The following is a 21,037-nucleotide window of genomic DNA, read 5'->3' as shown; positions in this document are numbered from 1 at the left end:
TATTAGTTCTTCCTATCCATGAGCATGGAATGTTTTTCTGTTTGTTTGGTCTTCTTTTATTTCCATGAGCAGTGGTTTGTATTTCTCCTTGAAGAGGTCCTTCACATCCCTTGTAAGTTGTATTCCTAGGTATTTTATTCTTTTTGTAGCAATTGTGAATGAGAGTTCACTCATGACTTGGATTGTGTTGAATCTGTACATCACTTTGGGTAGAATGAACATTTTAACAATATTAAGTTTTTCAATCTGTGAACACAGAATGTCTTTCTATTTATTTGTGTCTTTAATTTCTTTCAGCAATGCTTTGTAGTTTTCAGTGTCCATCTTTTACCTCTTTGGTTAAGTTTATTGTTGAGTACTTTTTTCTTTTTGATGCCACTGTAAATGTTATTGCTTTCCTAATTTCCTTTTTGGATTATCCATTGTTAGTTTATAGAAATGTGACTGATTTTTGCATGTTGATTTCAGATCTTACAACTTTGCTGAATTCATTTATTAATTATAATAACTAATTGTGGACTCTTTGGAGTTTCCTATGCATAGGATTATGTCATCTGCTGTCAGAGATACTTTTACTTCTGCAATTTCAATTTCTATACTTTTTATTTCTTTGTCTTGCCTAATTGCTCTGACTAGGACTTCCAGTGTTATTGGAATAGAAGTAGTGAGAGTGGGAATCCCCTTCTTGTCCCTGATCTTAGAGGAATGGCTTTCCATTTTTCCCTGTTAAGTGTAATGTTATCCATGTGATTTTCATATATAGCCTCTATTATGTTGAGGTATTTTGTTTAATTCCTAGTTTGAGAGTTTTCATTATGAAGGGAGTCAAATCTTATCAAATTCTTACTCTGCATAAAATTCTTGTTTTGAGATGATTATGTGGTTTCTGACCTTCATTCTCTCGATGTGGTACCTTACACTAATTGATTTTTACATGTTTAACCATCTGCTACGGTTTGACTCTGTGTCCCCTCCCAAACACATGCTGAAATGTAACTGCCTTTGTAGTAATATTAAAAGATGAGACCTTTAAAAGGTGAGTAGGCCATTAAGGCTCTGCCCTCATAAAGGGATTAATGGCATTATTGCATGAGTAAATTTCTTATAAAAGGATGAATTTGGTTCCCTTTTATCTCTCTCACCCTCTCATCCCTTCCCATAAGATGATGCAGCAAGAAATCTCTCACCAGATTCCAGCACCTTGATATTGGACTTCCCAGGCTCCAGAACTGTGAGAAATATGTTCTTTTCTTTATAAATTACCCAGTCTCTGGTATTCTGCTATAATAGCACAAAATGGGCTGAGTCACCATCCTTGCTTTCCAGTAACAAATTCAAGTTGGTTATGGTGTATATTATTTTAATGCGCTAATGAATTTGGTTATCTAGCATTTGTTGAGAATTTTGCATCAATGTTCATCATGGACATTGGTCTAAAATTTTTTCTTCTAGTAGCTTTGGCTTTGGTATCAGAATATGGTGACATCACAAAATGAATTTGAAAGAGGTTGAGAAGGACTGATGTTAATAATTTTTTAAAAGTTTCATAATAATATAGTTTATTTATTCTAGTTATTTTACTCCATTTATTAATATTTATAATATATATAACTCATTTATAGCATTTTATTTTGTGTGCTGTACTTACTAGATTTTTTTCTATCCATTTTAACTTTAATCTCACATTTCACTTTATTGTTCACATGGAGCCTATTGCACAGACTTCTCTCCCAATATGGCATTAAAGACACAATACTTGTGGTTAAGATTTATATTTGGTATAAATTCTCCTGAGGTATCACACATTTCTCTGACTTTAAGTTTTATCTATAATCCTAAAATTATACAACTCTTATTTCAATATAGACTCAAAAATAATTTTGTTATATTTTACTCAGTCACCCATTCTATTTGAGGCAAATAGAAGGATCCCTAAAATAGTTTAGTAGCTTCCAGACTTCCAACTATTTTTTAGTTTGGAAACTTTTTGATAAGTCTTAATACATTTACTTCCATTTGTTTATGCTGGCCAGACAATAATATTCTGTCATCAAAATATACCAAAGCATTAAACATCTTAAGTAGATTTTCTTCAAATGAAGAAACATCAAATAATTTTTTAAAGTTTTAGTTCTTGAAAACAGAAATCTTGATATTTATTTCATCAGGAGACTAAGAGATGTGAATGACAGCACTTCATAGGATATTTGACAACCCTGGTATAGGTAAAAGGCAAAGAGGCAGAGATTAAGCAAAGAGGAAAACTAAAATATTGCCCATATTTCTGTGGCAAAAAAAAGACATTAATAATCAAAATAGAATAACTAGAAAACTGATGTGAGTTAAAGATTGGGATACATATTATGAATTCCTTTTAAAATTTTAAGATTGAAATAGGAAAGTGTTTTCTAAATTGGCATACTATAATAAATAAAAATTGCAGGTCCCAAACTCTATATTTCTAGGCGACATGGTTTGGCTATGTCCCCACCCAAATGTCATCTTGAATTGTAGCTCCCATAATTCCCATGTGTCATAGCGGGGCACAGAGGGAGGTAATGAAATCATGGGGCAGGTCGTGCCCCAAACTGTTCTCATGGTAGTGAATAAGTCTCACTAGACCTAATGGTTTTATAAATGAGAGTTTCCCTGCACAAGCTCTTTCAAAATTGCAATTCCTTAATGACAAATAATGTTGCGCATCTTTTCACGTGATTATTTTCTATCTGCCTGTCTTCTTTGATGAGATTTCTGTTCATATCTTTTGGTTTCTTCTTAGTTTTAGATATTTTTTGTATATTTTGAACACTTTTTTTTTTTTTTTTTTGAGAGATAAGGTCTTGCTGTCACCTACGATGGAGTTCAGTGGCACAATCATAGCTCACTGTAGCCTCCAACTCCTGGGCTCAACTCCTCCTACCTCAGACTCCTGAGGAATTAGCCCCATAGGCATATGCCACCGTATCTATTATTTTTTAAAATTCTTTGTAGAGATTGTGTCTCACTTTGTTGCCCAGGCTGGTCTCAAACTCCTGGTTTCAAATGATCCTCTTGCTTTGGCTTCCCAAAGCGCTGGAATTACAAGCATGATCCACCACACTTGGCCAAATACCTTTATCATATATGTATATTGGGATTTTCTCTCTCCATCAGTTATTTACTTTTTCATTTTCTTAAAAGTGCACTTAGAAGGGCACAGGTTTTTTATTGTGATTTGGTACAATCTGTCAATGTTTTTCTTTGATTGTATTTTTGCTGTTACATCGAAAACAAATCAACAAATCTAGTTCTCTTACATTTTACCTGTGTTTTCTAGAAGTTTTGTATTTTTGCACTTTACATTTATATCTAGGAATCATTTATATTTGATGTTTGTAAAAGGTGTAATCTTTCTTTCTTTCTTTTTTTTTTTTTTTTTTTTGCTTATGAACAGCTAATTTTTCCAGCAGTACTTATTGAAAAATTTATTCTTTCTGCATTGGATTGCCTTCAGTCCTTGACATTATTTGTGGCAGTTCATTTCTGGGATCTCTGCTCTGTCCCATTGATCTATGTGTCCATGTGTCCACCATTTATATGCTCTCTGGATCATTGTAATATTATAGGAAATGTTGAAATAGGGTAGGGTTGCTCCTCCAAAGTTCTTCTTTGATGCTGTAGTGGCTATTCTAGGTCTTTTGCCTGTACCATATAAACATGAGAATGAGTTTACTGATATCTACAAAGTTACTTGCCGATATTTTGATTCGAATTTCATTGAATACATAGATCAGGTTGGCAACAATTAATGTCTGAACAATATTGAGACTTACAATTCATTGATACAAAACCTCTCTCCATGTATTCATACCTTCAATGATTTTCTTCCTCAGAATTTTGTAGCTTTCACATATAAATTCTGTATTTATTTTGTAAGATGTATACCAAGTACTTCATTTGGTAATAATGTGGTGGTGCAAATTTTATTGTTTAAATTTTAAACTCCAAGGATTAATTTTTAGTCTAGAGTAAACTAATCGACGTTATAATCCTGTGGCCTTGGTATACTTGCTTGCCAGTCCCAGGGATTGATTTCTGTGTGAGTGTGTGTCTGTGTGCGTTTTGTAAGTACTTTGAATGTTGTACATAGATTATCATGTAAACATTGATTTCTCTTCAATACACACACCTTTTGTTTCCTTTACTTATCACCAGTACAAAGCTGAATAGGAGCATTGAAAATGGAAGTCTTTGCTGTATTCCCTTTCTTTTTTTTTTTTTTTTTTTTTTTTTTTTTTTTTTTTTTTTTGAGGCGGGGTCTCGCTCTGTCGCCCAGGCTGGAGTGCAGTGGCCGGATCTCAGCTCACTGCAAGCTCTGTCTCCCGGGTTTCCGCCATTCTCCTGCCTCAGCCTCCCGAGTAGCTGGGACTACAGGCGCCCGCCACCTCGCCCGGCTAGTTTTTTGTATTTTTAGTAGAGACGGGGTTTCACCGTATTAGCCAGGATGGTCTCGATCTCCTGACCTCGTGATCCGCCCGTCTCGGCCTCCCAAAGTGCTGGAATTACAGGCTTGAGCCACCGTGTATTCCCTTTCTTAAGGGGAGACATCTAGTTTCTAAATATTAAGATAATCTTTGCTAAAAGATGTTTGTAAGTATTATTTATCATGTTGATTAAATTTATCTGTATTTCTAGCTTGCTGAGTTTCTATCACAAATCAATATTGCATTTTGTCAAATGCCTTTTTTATCTACTGGTATGATCATGCAATATTTTTTCTCTTCTCTAGCCTGTTGATGTGGTAGATTACATTGACTTATATTTGAATGCTGAACTAGCCTTGCATCTCTGGAATATCTCCCATGTGGCCATGGTATGTAATTCCTTGTATACTTCATTCGGCTTGATTTGCAGTTTTGCTAAGGATTTTTACATCTTTGTTCATAAGATATATTAGTCTGTTGTTTTCTTTCATTTTAATGCATTTATCACATTTTGATAGTGGAGAAATGGTTGCCTTGTTGAAAGAGTATTTCTTATGTGTCTCTTTTTCTGGAAAGCTTAATGGAAAATTAGTATAATATCTTTCTTCAATATTTAGTAAAATTTACCAGTAAAAATATCTGGCCTAGTGCTTTTTTTTTAATTTACTAATTATTCATTCAATTTCATAATAGGGTTTCAAATAGACCTGCTCATATTACCAGTTTCTCCTTGTGGGAGTATGGAAGTTTGTGTCTGTCACAAAGTTGATCCTTCTCATCCAAGTTACCAAATTTGTCAGCATACAGTTTTTCAAGTATTCCTTTATTATCCTTGGAATGCCAATATAATCAGTAGAGAAAATACCTCTTTCATTTCATACATTGGTAATTTGTGTATTCTCAATTTTGTTGATATTTTCGAAGAATCAGCTCTAGTTTTGTTGATTTGCTCTATTTTCATCCTGTTTCAATTTACTTGCTCTGTGTTTCAATTCTTATCAATTACATTCTTCTGCATCTCTTCAGGGTTACGATGATCCACATTCTCTACTTCCCTCAGCTAGAATTTTGTTTTATTAATTTTAGATCTCTCTTCTTTTCTAATACAAGCATTTAATGCTATGCGTTTTTCTCTAGGTATTGCTTTTGATGTAGTCCACAAAATCTGATGTTTTATTTCCATTGTCATTTAGTTCAAAAAATTATTTAAGATTTCCTCTTTAACCTGGGTGTTATTTAGAAACAAGTCATTTAATCTTTAAATCTAAAGATTTCTCAATTATTTCTGATACACAAGTCTTTGTTAAATTCCTTTGCTGTCTAAGAATATAATTTATATAATTCTTTTTAAAAATTTGATAGGATATGTTTTCTCATCTAGAATGTTGTCAATATTAATCAATGTTTTATGAGACCTCAAGAGGGGTGTGCATCCTACCAATATTGAATGAAGTATTCCATAAACTTCAATTAAATCAAATTGATTGATGGTACTGATCAGATCAACTATATATTTACTGATTTTCTGTCTATTTGACCTATTAATTGCTGTAACAGGTGTTTATATCTCCAGGTATAATAGTGGATTTGTCTGTTTTTTACTGAAGTTCCATCAGGTTTGGCCTCATGTATTTTGTGGCCTGTTGCTAGGTGTATACACCTTTAAAATTGTTATCACTTATTGGAAAACTGACCACTTTATCATAATGCATTTCCCTCTGTATCCTTGATACATTTTCTTGTTCTGAAGACTGCTATGTCCGCAATTAATGTAGTCACTCTGGCTTTAAAAAGAATTGGGCTGGGACACGTAGCTTTGTTTACCCCTTTACCTTAAATGGATCTATGTCTTTGTAATTAAGATGGACTTATTTTGGATAATATATAGTTTGTCCTTGTGTTTATTTTTATTTATCTCCTCTGACGGTCTCTGTCTTTTGATTGGTGTATTGAAATCATTCACATCTAAAGTGATTATTGATATATTTATATTAATATGTGCTATGTTTCTATTCCGTGCCCTTGGTCTTTGTTTATTTTTTATCTTCCCCAATAATCTGATTTCACTAGTCTGAATGGAGAATTTTATGTGATTCCATTTTTTCTCCTCTTTCAACATATCAATTTTACCTTTTATAACAAATTAGTAGCTACTTAGAGTTTATAATATACATTCACAAGGAATTTAACTCCACTTTCAAATAATGCTATACTACTTATTGGGTCATACGGGTACCTTATAACCAAGTACTCTTAACTCCTCTCTCCCATCCTTTGTAATGTTGTGGTGATCATTCCACTTATTTTTGTACTATAATCATGCAATGCATTGGTATTATTATTATTATTATGTTGACCAAACAGTCTGGGATTAGTAGAATTAGGTCTTTAAGAGTAAGAAAAATGAAAGATTGTTTTTCCCTCTACTTATTCATTCTTTGATGCTTTTCATTTCCTTACATAGACCTCATTTTGTGACCTATGTCATTTTCCTTCTCCTTGAAAATATTTTTAAATATCTCTTTCAGTGTAGTCTCCTGGCAATGAATTTTCTTAATTTTTGTTTGTCTAAGAAAGTCTTTATTTCCCTTTCACTTTTGAAGTATAATTTTGCTTGATATAGAAATCCAGGTGGTTGATGTATTTTTTCCTTTTTTCCTTTCAATACTTTAAATCGTTTTCAGTATCCTCTTTTTTTTTTTTTTTTGACAGAATCTCTCTGTCACCCAGGCTGGAGTGCCATGGTATGATCTTGGCTCACTGCAACCTCCGCCTTCTAGGTTCAAGTGATTCTCCTGCCTCTGCCTCCCTATGTGCTGGGATTCAGGTGCCCGTCATCACATCTGGGTAATATTTGTATTTTTAGTAAGACTGGGTTTCATCGTGTTGGCCAGGCTGGTCTTGAACTCCTGACCTCTAGTGATCTGCCTGCCTGGGCCTCCCTATGTGCTGGGATTGCAGGTGTGAGCCACCATGCCCAGCCAGTTTTCAGTATCTTCTTACTTGCATGGTTTCTGATGAGAAGTCCAATACAGTTCTTTTTTTTCTATAGATAACATGTTTTATATTTCTCTATTTCATATTTTCTCCTTGTCATTGGTTTTCTGATGTTTGAACATATTATGTGTAGGTGTAAAATGTCTGGTATTTGGCCTGAATAGTGTTTTCGAGTTTCTGGTTCTGAGGTATAATGTCTGTGAATGATCTTGGAAAATTCTGGCTCTTATTAGTGAGAGTAGTTTCTATATTCTGTAAGATTTTTCTTCTTCTTCTCGTGCTCCAATTACCATATGTTACTGTCCCACAGCTCCTGCATATTCTCTGCTGTTTATTTTTAATTATTTTCTCTCTTTGCAATTCAGTTTGGGAAGTTTATATTGACATATCTTCAAACTCACTAAGTATTTCCTCATCTATGATGAGTTTATTGATGAGCTCACCCTTTACTTTTTTATTTCTACCATATTAAAATATTTTTAGCATTCCCATCTTTCCACTTATTTTATTCTTTATTCTTGGATATTGTCTGGTTTTTTTTCACAAAAGTCCTTAACATATTAATCACACTTATTTTAAATTCTCTGTCTGATAATTTCAACATCTGTGTTTGGTTCTGACGTTTTTTCCTGTCTTTAGATTGTGTCTTCCCTTGCTGTTAGTGTATCTTGTAATTTTTCAGTGAAATCCAGACACAAAGTACCTGGCAATAGGATCTGAGGTATTGTTTACTTCACTAATGGGAAGGAATTGGGCTGTGTTTAATTTGATGTAGCTGTAGGTCCCAAAGATCTCAAATTCGTGTAGTGTCTTTGTCTGCCTGTTGACTCCGGGCTTCCCTGAGTACTTTCCCTCAGAGAGACTTGGCAATTCACAGCTCTTTCAGCTGTAGTCTGCTGTTAACCTACTAAAGCTCTCTCTGTTGGTGTGGTGGCATGGCCTGGAAACGGAAAGCATCCTGTAATCTCATGATTAAATCTCAGTCTTTTCATGGGTCTGAGTCTCTGGACCATGACCTTCAAAATTGTTTCTTAGCCTCCACCTTCCTGAAGTGTTCCTGCCAGCTTATGTCGCTGGCATCTGTGCTCCAGGTAAGTCTGTTTCAGCTGTAACTCTAGATTCTCCTGTTTCTCCAGATTGTGGGGTGGTAATTTGCCCTGGGATCTCACTTTTTTGAGCGATGCAATAAAAGTTCCTAACATTGACTTTGTTAAGTTTTCTTGTTGTAAGGTTAAGAGTAGAAACTTCCACACTCTTGATATTTTAAAGCTGAAACTGGAAGTTCTAGTAGTCTTACTTTTTTCTTTTTTTTTCTTTTTTTTAAGAAATTAGCTCTAACTTTACCATGCATTGTACCGATTCCAAATTTACCAGGGAATTCTGTAATTCTATAACAAAGAAAATTACCACAGTATCACATAACTTCACTTTCCAAGAATACCTAAAAGAGTTCACTTTTCCTTCTGATAGTAGGAATGGGTTTTCATCTTTATTAGATTAACATGTCTTTGGGGGAATAAAATCATCATCTACAAAACAGAAAACTAGATGTAAAGATGCAGTGTTTAAAATGGACACTGAATGTAAAATCGAGGTGACCAATATTAACTATGACATAACAAGAAACAGAAGGAGGGACAAACCACAGGGACTAGAAGCGTTTCCTGGTGTCCTGCAGACATGAGCGGGAGTGGCTCACTCACACGGGAAGACCAGCTCTCCAAAGAGTCTGATAAAAAAGGAACAGCAGTCCAGTCAGTAGCAGAGATTCCAGCCCAATGTACTGTTTTGTGTGAAGTTAGATGGGCATCAGGTGATTTCACCAATGGCATGAAGGAAGACCAGCCTCAGGGCTCCACACAGGGTTAACATTCAGGCCCAGAATTTAGCCTGGATTGCAGGGGAAGCATTTATTTAGAGTGAGGCACATCCACATCGTAGAAAGACTTGGAGACCAAAAAACATTTTAACTCAGGACAAGAAGGCAGAAAAGCAAATCTCAGAATCAGTTCCACTTAAATCAAATGCTATGCTTTTGAGCTAAATATAACAAATGTCTTCCACATATGGCTACAGTTAATCATCGAAATGGTGTGAGACTCATCTCATAAATATTAGATCATGTGGCCCCAGGGATAAAAAAAAAGTTAGACTATAGAGGCTGAGGAATAATGCGTGGCAATAAATATGAATAGGTGTTTTTACACCTTTCACTCTATCAGTTCAGAGAAAGAGAGAGAGAGTTGCCCTTTTCCTAACATCATTTTGTCATCTAATGTGTCTTTTGGCTACTTGTACTATGTGTTAGGAGGACTCACAAGCTACCTTAGTGAAAAGACAGCCGGCCAGGCACGGTGGCTCTCACCTGTAATCCCAGCAGTTTGGGAGACCGAGGCAGGCAGATCACTTGAGGTCAGGGGTTGGAGACCAGCCTGGTCAATAGGGCGAAACCCCATCTCTACTAAAAATACAAAAATTATCTGGGCGTGGTGGTGCGTGCCTGTGGTTTCAGCTACTCAGGAGGCTGAAGCAGGAGAATCACTTGAACCCATGAGGCAGAGGTTGCCAGGTTGCCGTGAGCCAAGATCACGCCATTGCACTCCAGTCTGGGCAACAAGAGCGAAACTCTGTCTGCAAAAAACGAAAGAAAAAAGAAAAAAAATCAATTTTGTAGGAAAAAAAGCAGAATATTGAAATGTACTAAAGAGTTTAAGTTAGAAAGCATTGACCTGAGGAAACAATTGCATTTTCTTTCATTTAGGAATCACCTAATTAAATAATTCAAATTAGAAATAGTACCCATTAAACAAATTTTATCAAAGATCAAACTCAGTCAAGTAAAGAACTAGAAATGGCATCCACATCTTAATTTCTCTTCTTCCAAAAATTTTAAAGTGAAGATGAATCTTCACAGCAATATAACATGACCAAGTTGATTTGAATGAATTCACTGATCAAATCAAATTAAATCAACTGATTTTCTCAATGAAAGAATCTATTTTTTTTTCAAAGTAAGAGAAAAAATTATTTAATCCTTTCTTGTAAATTAGGTCCTATATGATATTGGATGCTTTTATATATTTTATTCCAGATGATTTTCACACAAATCTTGAAAAATAAGTATTATTCCCATTTTACAAACAAAATAACTGATTTTTATTGCAAAACTTGTTCTTAATTTTATACAGAAAGCAGGTTTATATATTCAAATCTAACCGCTTGAATATAAAGTCTTCTACTGGTCTTAATAAAATATTATTTTCAAAGAAACCAGGGACTAATACCATTAGCAAAGTAGCCAAAGTAAATCAAATTAATCTGCATAGCATCCCCAAAACATCTTTTTCTAGTTCATGAACAATGAATACTCAGAAACAGTTTAAAATGACATGTAAAAGTAACAATGACAGACAACCTAATTCAAGTATAAAATAAAAAGGGCATTATATAGAGATATGGTAGATTAAGCTGCTTTAAGGCAAACTTAGTCAATTTTGACTCATGTACAATCCACTTTAAAAAATGACTGAAAAGATTATAACTATGTTTTAAAAGTACCTATAAATAAAAAGATATTAATGTTAATATCTAAAAACCTGTAATTTAAAAAATGTTTTATTGATACATAATAGTACATATATATGGGGTACATTTGACATTTTGTGACATGTGTACCATGTGTGATGATCAAGTCAAGTGATGATATCCATCACCGTGAGCATTTATCATTTCTATGCATTCAGAACATTTCAAGTCCTCACTTCTAGCTATTTTGAAATGTGCAATGTATTGTTGTTAGCTATAGTCGCCCTACTCTACTATGAAACACTAGAACATATTCATTCTATCTAACTGTGTGTTTGTACCCATGACCAAACTTCTCTTTATCCGCCCTCCATATATCCACATTCTTCCTGGCTTGTAGTAACGATCATCATACTCTCGACCTCCATGAAATCTACATTTTTAATTCCCATATATGAATAACTGCATGTGATATTTGTCTTTCTGTGTCTGGCTTCTTATACTTAACACAGTGACTTCTAGTTCTCTGAAAATCCCATGTTGTTGCATACCATGATTTCATTCTTTTGTGTGGACAAAAGAGTAATTCTTTGTGTAAATATACCACATTTTCTTTATCTGTTCATCCACTGGACACTGAAATTGATTCCATATCTTTGCTATTGTGAATAGTGCTGCAAAAACACGGAGTGCATGCTTCCCTCTGATATACTGATTTCTTTTCCTTTGGATGAATATCCAGTAGTGGGGCTGTTGATTGTGTGGTCATTCTATTTTTAGTTTTTTTGAGAAACCTCCATACTGTTTTCTATAATGACTACTAAGTTACATTCCCATCAAAGTCTATGAGAGTTCCCATTTCTCTGCATCCTTGCCAGCATCTGGTATTTTTTTGTTTTTGATGATGGCTATTCTAATTGGGCTAAATTGACATCTCACTGTGGTTCTGATTTGCATTTCTCTGATGATCAGTGACACTGAGCATGTTTGAATACTTGTTGGCCATCTGTATGTCTTCTTTTGAGATGTATCTATTTATATCCTTTATTCATTTTCATTAGAATTGTTTATTTGCTTGTTTTCTTGTTGACTGCTTTGAGTTCTGTAAGCATTCTAATGAATAGTTTGCAAATATTTTATCCCATTCAACAGGCTCTCTCTTCGCTCTATGGATGCTTTTCTTTGATGTGCAGATTTTCAGTTTAAATAAGTCTCATTTGTCTATTGTTGTTTTTGTTGTCTATGCTTCCGGGGTCTTATTGGCCACAAAATTTTTGCCTAGACCAATGTCCTGGTCCTGTAGTGTTTCTGCTATGTTATCTTCTAATAGTTTTATAGTTTTGGGTCTTACATTTAAGTCTTTAATCCATTTTTATTTGGCATTTTATATGGTGAGAGACGGGGTCTAGATTAACATTTCTGTATATAGATAATCAGTTTTCCCAACTACCCAAAGCAGTCCTCAGATTCAGTGCAATTCCTATCAAAATACCAATGATATTTTTCACAGAAATAGACAAGAACATCCTAAAACATATATAAAACCAAAACATTGTCTGAGTAGCCAAAGCAATCCCAAGGAAAGAGAATAAAGCTAGAATCAGTACACAGCCTGACTTTAAAATTTATTACAATGTGATAGTAACCAAAACAGCAAGGCATTGGTAGAAAAAGCCACATAGACCAATGGACCAGCATAGAGAACCCAGAAGTAAGTCCATGTATTTACAGCCAACTAATTTTTAACAAAGGCTCCAAGAACATGCTTTAGAGAAAGCACACCCTCTTCAATAAATGGTGCTGACAAGCTGCAATATTAATAGTATATTATATTAACAGCATATTATATTAATATCTTTAAAAGATTACTAAATTTTAAAAATGATTCCTCTACATTGCTAAAAAGTTCAATACAGGAATATTTATTATATCTTCAAAGTAATATAGAATATTATTGCAAAATCTATTAGAAACCCCAGAAAAAAATGGATGTAAATATTGTTCTCAAGAGCAAATCCACATGTTTCTCACGGTCCCATTTGGAATAGAATTGTCACAAGCGATGGCATCAGCTAACGCCTGTGTCCTTGACATCTACCTCTCAAAGAGTATAAGGTTCTTAAAAGAAAAAACAGATGCTACACCATAATACCTTACTTTATGTGTGTTTACCGCACTGATATTTAAACAGCAAAAACGTAAGGAAGAGGGAGAGAAGAAAGAAAAGGAGAAAAGAAAGCTGAAGACAATAAGACATTTACTAGAGACTTTATGGTGAATCCATACAAATTTGCATTATGTATCCATTTAGAATGATAATTCATTAATCAGAAAGGCTCTTCCTAATGTACATGGAACAATAAACAAAAATTGTATATGTGGATAAATATGTGAATAAAATATGTTTAAAATTATGTACAGTATATATACTTTTATAATTATTTGTTATCCTGAACATTATATTTTTTCAAAGAAGATAAACTACCTATATAATTTTAAAATAATTAAAGTGAATACAATGTTGAACTACAGGATGAAAATTAAAAACTCAGAGTCCCTGGGAGTTTCAGGCCTTTGTTATCCATCCTACCATTTGAGGAACTCACCTATTTAGGGAGCTCCCATGTCACTAGTGAATTTTAATTGTACTTCCCCTCAACTTTGGTATGCCAGTTAAGGAGAAAAGTGATATCTCAGCTTGTAATTTCTAGTAATGCTTCTAAATTCAAATATCTCCCCAGTTATATTTTATTTAGAAAAATCTAGCTTAAAATCTAGGAAATATAGTTATACTTAATTTGGAAAATAGTTGACACTGGATCATTGAATGACAGCTGACAGCTCACTGACTAGTTCATGTTATATCTCAATGTCATGGAGGACTGAAGCTAGGAGCTGACCTTCTGCACCTCTCTCTAAATGTTTCCTGTCTGTGCCACTGTAAGCTTTAAATAACCACACCGAGAGGGGAAGAGCAGGTCACTGATGCCCTTTGCATGTTTGTTCCTTGGGAGAGGATTTCAGAGCAGACACGTGAAAGTGGTGATTTACTGTCCATTAAAAGGTGCTAATAAGCAGAAAGAAAAAAGTGCCTCCAGTGCCTGCCCTGGCCCCTCAGCCCTGGATGTCTGCATTGTGTAGGTGCTGGGAGCTAATGAACCTTTCTATATTGCCAGTCATAAAAAGGGCCAATGGCTGTCTCTGCAGTAATGGACTCTACAGTGAAACCTGCCTAACGGGCTTCATGAGGAGCTATGAAAAAATCAATTGCCTCATTCAGGTCAGTCTCACATGGCTTTGCAGCAGGATAATCTACTAGAGGTCCATCTACTGGTATTTCACGAAAATTAAAAACTGACTTTAAAACTGTGTGTTCCCTTAATTTTAAAAGAAGAAAAAAATATACATTCCCACTCAATCAGTCATGGCTGTCTATGTCACAAGTCAAAAACAATGAGAAATAAAAAGACAGCAGAAATAAATAAGGAAGTTAATGACTGTTTTGTTCCCGTCTGCATAGAAACAATAGTAATTTATATTTGCACGGTACTTTCAAGTCACTGATCATTTTTTAACAGCCTTGTGAGGTAGGAATTTTTATCTTTGTGTTATACTTGAAGCTCAAATCATTCAACGAGGGCTGAACCTAGATTTAAACTTAGCTCTGTTATTTCTACCTCTAACTAAAGTGTCTGTATCTTTTCTCTTTGTTTTTTCCCTTTCTCCCACTTCAAGTACATGGTCCAGACAATATGCTCCTTTGTCTCAGGAAACATTTATGGCAGGAAAAAAAAATTAGGTTCGTGGAATCAAAGGCCTTCCTCTTCCTTGGTCCCCCCTTTGTTTCCTTCCTTCCTTTTACTTTTCCTTAAAGCCCAGTCCCATTAAGATGACTTTGTTTGTCCCAGAGAGAGAGAGATGTCAGGAACAACGCTGGAAGCACAAAAAGGAGAAAATCAGAGATTTTCCTGAGACCGGGAAAGTGTTCTGGCTAAGATAACCTCAGCAGCATCGATGTCAATGTTTTGGAATTAAAGATATGGCTAAAAAGTGTTGGGAAAAGGTGTCTCAGAAGCTGAATAAATAGATAAATAAATAAATAAATAAAACAAGCAAACAAACCAACAAAGAAATAGAGAGAAGCAGTTATTGGAAGTAATAATGAAGGAGGCTGAAAAACGAAAAAGTCCACATCCTCATTCCCAGAATGTGCGGATGGAACCTCACATGGCCTCACGGATCTGATTAAACCAAGGATATTGAGATAGAAGTTTATTCTGGATGATCTCCTTGGTGCCTAAATGTAATCACATGTGTCAATCTAAGAGGGAGGCAAAGAAGATTTGGGTATAGAAGAGATGTGGACGTGGGAACCAGAGGATGAAGTCACATCAGGGACGGGTCGCAGCCCTGAGGTAGACATCAGCAATATGACAGTGATGGTGACAGACACCTTGAGGAATAGGCAAGGCTGTGTCAATGCTGAAGTATGAGAATTTATGCTCCAAACACATGTGACCTTTACAAGCACTACATAAAAATCTCTGCTGTCAAAATTGCTGGTATAGGGATTTATGTTGGAATTGTTACGTTTTTCTTGTAGAGTTGACATTTTATCATTGTGTAATGTCTATCTTTATCCCTGATAATAGTCCTCATTTTGTAGACTATTTCATTTCGAATTAATATGACTAATCTGGCCTTATTTTGTATCCTTTTTGGGGTTTCTGTTTTGTTTTGGTTTTGATTTTTAGTTTTACTGTGACCTCATATAAGAGACAGAAAGTGTGTGTGTGGTGTGTGTGTGTGTCAGAGAGAGAGCGAGAGACAGAGAGAGAACCTTCAAGCTCTTCATCTTCTTTAAGGACTAATCCCATTATGGCCCCCCTCCCCAATGACTTCATCTCACCCTAATCGCCTCACAAAGGCCCACCTGTAATTACCATCACACTGGGTATTAGAGCTTTGCCACCATATGAATTTTGTGGGGACACAAACAGTCAACCCACAAAACATATTAATAATAGCTTCTCAAAAACTTCACATCTGATATTTCCAGCATTTCTGTCACATGTGAGATGGGCTCTGACGATTGTTGTCTCTCCTCAGACTGTGCTTTTGCTTGCCTTTTGTTGTGCCTCATAAGCTTTTGCCTCCAGCTGGGCATGTTTTGCCACACAGTAGCTACTGAAGCTTTTTTTTTAATGCTTAGACATAAGCACTTCTTTTCTTATGAGTTACATCTTTCTGCTTAGCATTGGCCATCTCCTTTGCTCTGCTATCCAGAGAGACTGTCCCTGCAGCTCTCCCAGCTCTATTCCACGCGATTTATTCTCAACACTTCTTTGCATGGTACTAGACTGTGCAGAGGGGGCATTTTCTGGTGCTGTGAGGAAGTCTCACCCTTAAGCAGATGCTGTGATTCTGGGTCTGAGGGTGTGGTCTTCACAAGCATTACAGCCTTCAGGTTTAAGTGAGGCTGCCCAGTATTTCTCCCCATCACCCAGGGGTAGACTGTTTGTTATCCTTTTCTCTTTCCTCCATCTTCAGTGGGATTTCCACCAGTGTCCTCAATCCACTGTTTTATTGCTTTTTTTCCCCTGCAGATTGAAAATGTTGTTTCTGAGGAGAGAAGATGGAGATGGCTCTGGGCAGAACTTCTGTGGTGGTGAACATTCCCTTCCCCAGACTGCTCCAGGAGGAAGCTTTCTAGGGATTCTCCTTGATGCTCCCCTTGAGTGCTTGGAGAGGCGTCTGAGAAATCCTTTGTGAAAAGGACAATGTGCAAAGTGTGCCTGTGAAAGTGTGTAAATCCCCTCCCCTACGTCCGTGACCTACAGGGTTTTCATCATCTCAGGATAATCCACACTCAGCGTCAGCAACTCATTGAGAGTTTCTGTCTGCATCTTCTGACCAACTTATTTCACTGACATCTGTTCCAGTTAAGCAAATTTTGGGGTTCTGTTTCTCCTTGTGATTTCAGATCTCTGATGAATTCAAGACAAGGTGTTATTTGACCAGTATTTTTAACGTTGTGCTGGTGGGAACAATGCCCTTGCTAACAGCACTCAATTGATCAGGACCTTCCCACTAGCAAATACCTTCAGCCCCCTCCCTTCTTGGAGTCGCTTCCTTGCTGATGCACTGACTTGACAATAACACATATAAGTCAGCTAAAATTTTACCAAAATATTTTGTTTTAAATGTCTAGTTAAAGCAAAGGGCATCCCGTTTCTCAGAAATAATTAACTTGAAAGAGTAAGACAAAGATAGTTTTGTTTTGTTTTGTTTAATTCTGATCTCACATCAAATTAAAGCCACCCTACCACAGATTCAACAAAAGCCAAATCCTGTTTTATGATGTTCGGTAATACACTGTTAAACAACTGCTCATTTGATAATGATTGTCCTTAAAACCCTTAATAACTAATATTAGAAAACTGTTGATCTTATTCTGACCATTATGTAAAAAAGAAAATTATTCCTTTTTTACACTGATTTTATTCCTTCAAGAAACTTGGGCACATAGGTTAAGATAATGCCCCAGTGCACAAAACAGTGCCCTATAGGCCAACACAAATGAATTCGTCTCCAAAGAGGGGGCAGGAGATTCTTTGAAATGGTTTCTGCTCTAAATAAATTTCTTTCTGAGGAAAACTGAATCCCATTTGAAAAACTAGCTAATAAGTTTAATGCCAACGGGAAACAAGCATTTGTTTCCTGTTGACGTCATCTCAAGGAGTTGAATTAATTATAAACTATATATTACTATATGTGATTCAACAAGGTTATTAATTTCTGAGTTCGTTTATAATAAAAAGTTCAATAACTTGGAATTTCAACTAATAAGGTTTCTAATCTTGCCTCTGTCACTGAGTTGCTGAGACAGAGTTGTAATCAGTCTTCTTTAAGAGTCACTTTGACTCTAGATGTGATTCGAAATAGGTAAACGAACTAATAAAACCACTTACGGTACTCACACTTCATGCCAAATATTGTCATGACGATAGGGCAATGCGTGAGACACAATTTCTGCCAGTAGCTAATGCCAGCAACACTGAGCATCAGCAAGTAAATGAGGCAATGTGGAAAATACGAATGTAATTTAAAATACATGAAAATAAAATTACAAAATAAAATAGATGATATGATTTAATACTCATGAAGGACATTAACCAAATAGAATGCAGAAGTGACACACACCATGGTTGTTTCCCCAAAGTTTATTTTTAGATGAGATTTTAACTTTAGAACAATTTTAGATTTACAGAAAATTAGGAAAATATACAGATTTTTCATATACCTGCATCCAGTTTCTCTTATTATTGACATCTTAAATTAATATGGTACATGTTTTGCAATTACTGGACTGATATCAATGGACTGTTAATAAGTAATCATTATATTAATAATCAATAATTAATATCAGTATTTTATTATTAACTTTCATCCAACTCCCATACTTTTGCCTAATTTCCTTTTTCTGTCCCAGGACCCATGCAGGATTTCACATTACATTTAGTTGTCATGTCTCCTTGACCGTGACGGTTTCTCAGGTCTTCCTTGTTTTTGATGTTCTTGACGATTTTGACAAATACTAGTCAAGTATTGTGCACAGTGTCGCTCCATTGGGATTTGTCTCAGGTTTCCTCATCATTTTGCTGGCATTGTGGGTTTGAGAGAGGAAGGCCATGGTGATAAAGTGCCAATCTCATCACATCCTGTCACGGGTACATGTTATCCACATGACTCGTCACTGTTGAGGCTGGCCTCCGTCATCGGGCAGCAGTAGTGTTTGTCAGGTGTCTCCACTTTAGAGTTACTCTTTTTCCCCGTTTTCAGACTTGTATGCTTTGGAAGAAAATAACTGCGTAGCCAGGATTTAAGCAGTGTGGAGCTATGCTCCGCCCCCTTGAGGGCGTATTTCCAATGGTTTACTCCTAGAGACCATTTTGTTTTTGGTGTTGGATGATTCCCAGACTCTGTCATCCAGAATCAGTGTTATTTTCTACTGCTAATAGTGAAAATGTCTCATCTCACCACTAAGATAAACCAGGTTTTCATGTTTTATCATCTTTCCGAGATGCAATATAGAATCTGTTGACGTTTGAAAGGAGAAATGAGAATCGCCTGCATATAGAATTTTATGGTCAGTTAGGGATACTACTTGAGAGAAGGAACGTGGTGTTATTCCCCAGCCCTAAGGAGTTAAAAATGTGGCCTGCTATTGATGATAAAGACAGAGTCCATTTCAAATCTCAAAAGCAAACACATGGAAACTACCTCTTTTCTTAGTGTTTTCAGTGTTGTTTCAATGGGCTTTCGTGTATCAGTAACAGTTTGTTCTAAAATGAAAGAACAGAACAATTCAATATTAATCTAATCTGAGACTGGTCACGCTTCACCATATGGGACTCCTTATTTGTATTTTTAGAATGTGATGCGGATATTTGATAAAAGCTAAGGCAAGTAAACCCAATTTATAAGTCTTGGAGGCTTACACTGCTGGGGTGATAAAATTAATCCACATAAATGTTCTAAGACAAAAAAGAAGACACATCACTTCAGGAACAAATCATTAGAGGCCAAACCCTAATGCATACAGCAAAGCGTTTATAATGTTATTCTGCTTTTCCTATAGTGGTCAATTAATTCAAAGTACACTTAAAAGATTAAACATGTAGTATTTTATTCTTGAATTTACTACCTACCTTCCTCAGTTCTAAAATGCCGTAAAATATTAAACATGTTTGTCTAATAACAGCTTTATCAGGGAGAAGGGAAATATTACATTACAATTACATATCTATATTTTATTCATTTTAAAGAAAAAATGCATTGTAAAATTTAAAAGAATTTTTTAAAATTTTAATTGTCACAATGTGTCACAATTATTTTATTTCTTTATTTCTCCTAACAATGGCTTGTTTAAAGATAAATATGTAACTTCTAGGAAGCAGTCAACATATTTTTAATTAAATTATTTGCTTCATAATTTACATTTCCTCACAAAAGTATAACAAATCTAGAATAAATAACCTAAATTTTAAAAGTATGTAATATTTTAACAAACAAAGTAATTTCCATGTTTTGGTATTTTATTCTGTTTTAAAGCTCTTGGAATAACATTTTTGTCTGTCTGAAATTTTTTGGTGAGGTTTGATGTGACATATTTTATACTTGGTAAAATATACCTCTTTAGGTTTTACAGTTGATGAGTATGGACAAATGTACACAGTTGTGTAATGACCATTAATATATAAAATCATCCTATATCCTATGAGTATTTATGTGCAAGTCTTTGTGGAAGCATAAGCTTTCATTTCCACTGGGCATATATTTAGGAGTAAAATTGGTGAATCAATTAAATTTAAGAAAATTATTAATATGGTTGGAATAAAATGTATGACTCTGCTTTGTTTTCTCTTTCCCCATCTATTCTTGGTTACCTTTTCTTCTTTATCTATATTGTTTTAGATTGAATGAATATTTTATGATTTAATTTTATCTCTAATGGTTGATCTAAGGTATGAAAAATACGTGTTAACTTATCACAGTCCAACTTCAAATAATATTACACCACTTCACAAAGAGAATAAGAAGTTTACATTTTACTTCAATTTCCTCTCCCATGCTTTGTGCTATTGTTTTCACAAATTTTATTTCTAGCTATGACACAAGTGCTTTAATAGATTGTAACTACTTTTATTTAAACAATTATCTTTGAAAGCACCCTCTATATTCTAGCACTATAGTAGTAGCTGGGGTATTTTTACTCATTCGCTTTCACCCTATAATAGAAAACAATATGCTAGTTTCGTAGTTTATTTTACATTGGCTAGGATTTTACAGTTTAGAAAGAGTTTAGCTTTATTTAGTTGGATTTATCTAAAACACCCTTTACGCCGATGCCTATTAGCTCGGGTCAATCATATGGCCGCGGTGGCTCGCACGAAATTGACCAACCCTACAATAGCATAGCTTAGTTAAACTTTCGTTTATTGCTAAATATTAGTCACTGCTGTTTCCCGTGGGGGTGTGGCTAAGCAAAG

The 21,037-nt window shown here is 35.2% G+C and overlaps 1 long non-coding RNA gene across 1 annotated transcript; it reads left to right on the top strand.

Annotated features, from left to right (window-relative positions):
• The first annotated feature begins 770 nt into the window (after positions 1-770).
• LOC117097967 lies at positions 771-20,972 on the top strand. The gene is made up of 3 exons (XR_004443118.1): positions 771-786; positions 7,087-7,094; positions 20,801-20,972. It is a non-coding gene; the product is annotated as an uncharacterized LOC117097967 (long non-coding RNA).
• Positions 20,973-21,037: the final 65 nt, after the last annotated feature.

The sequence above is a fragment of the Trachypithecus francoisi genome, unplaced genomic scaffold, assembly GCF_009764315.1.
Source record: "Trachypithecus francoisi isolate TF-2019V2 unplaced genomic scaffold, Tfra_2.0 Lachesis_group15, whole genome shotgun sequence".
Classification (NCBI taxonomy): domain Eukaryota; kingdom Metazoa; phylum Chordata; class Mammalia; order Primates; family Cercopithecidae; genus Trachypithecus; species Trachypithecus francoisi.
The sequence above is the reverse complement of the archived record's forward strand: the minus strand, read 5'-3'. Positions and strand labels throughout refer to the sequence as shown.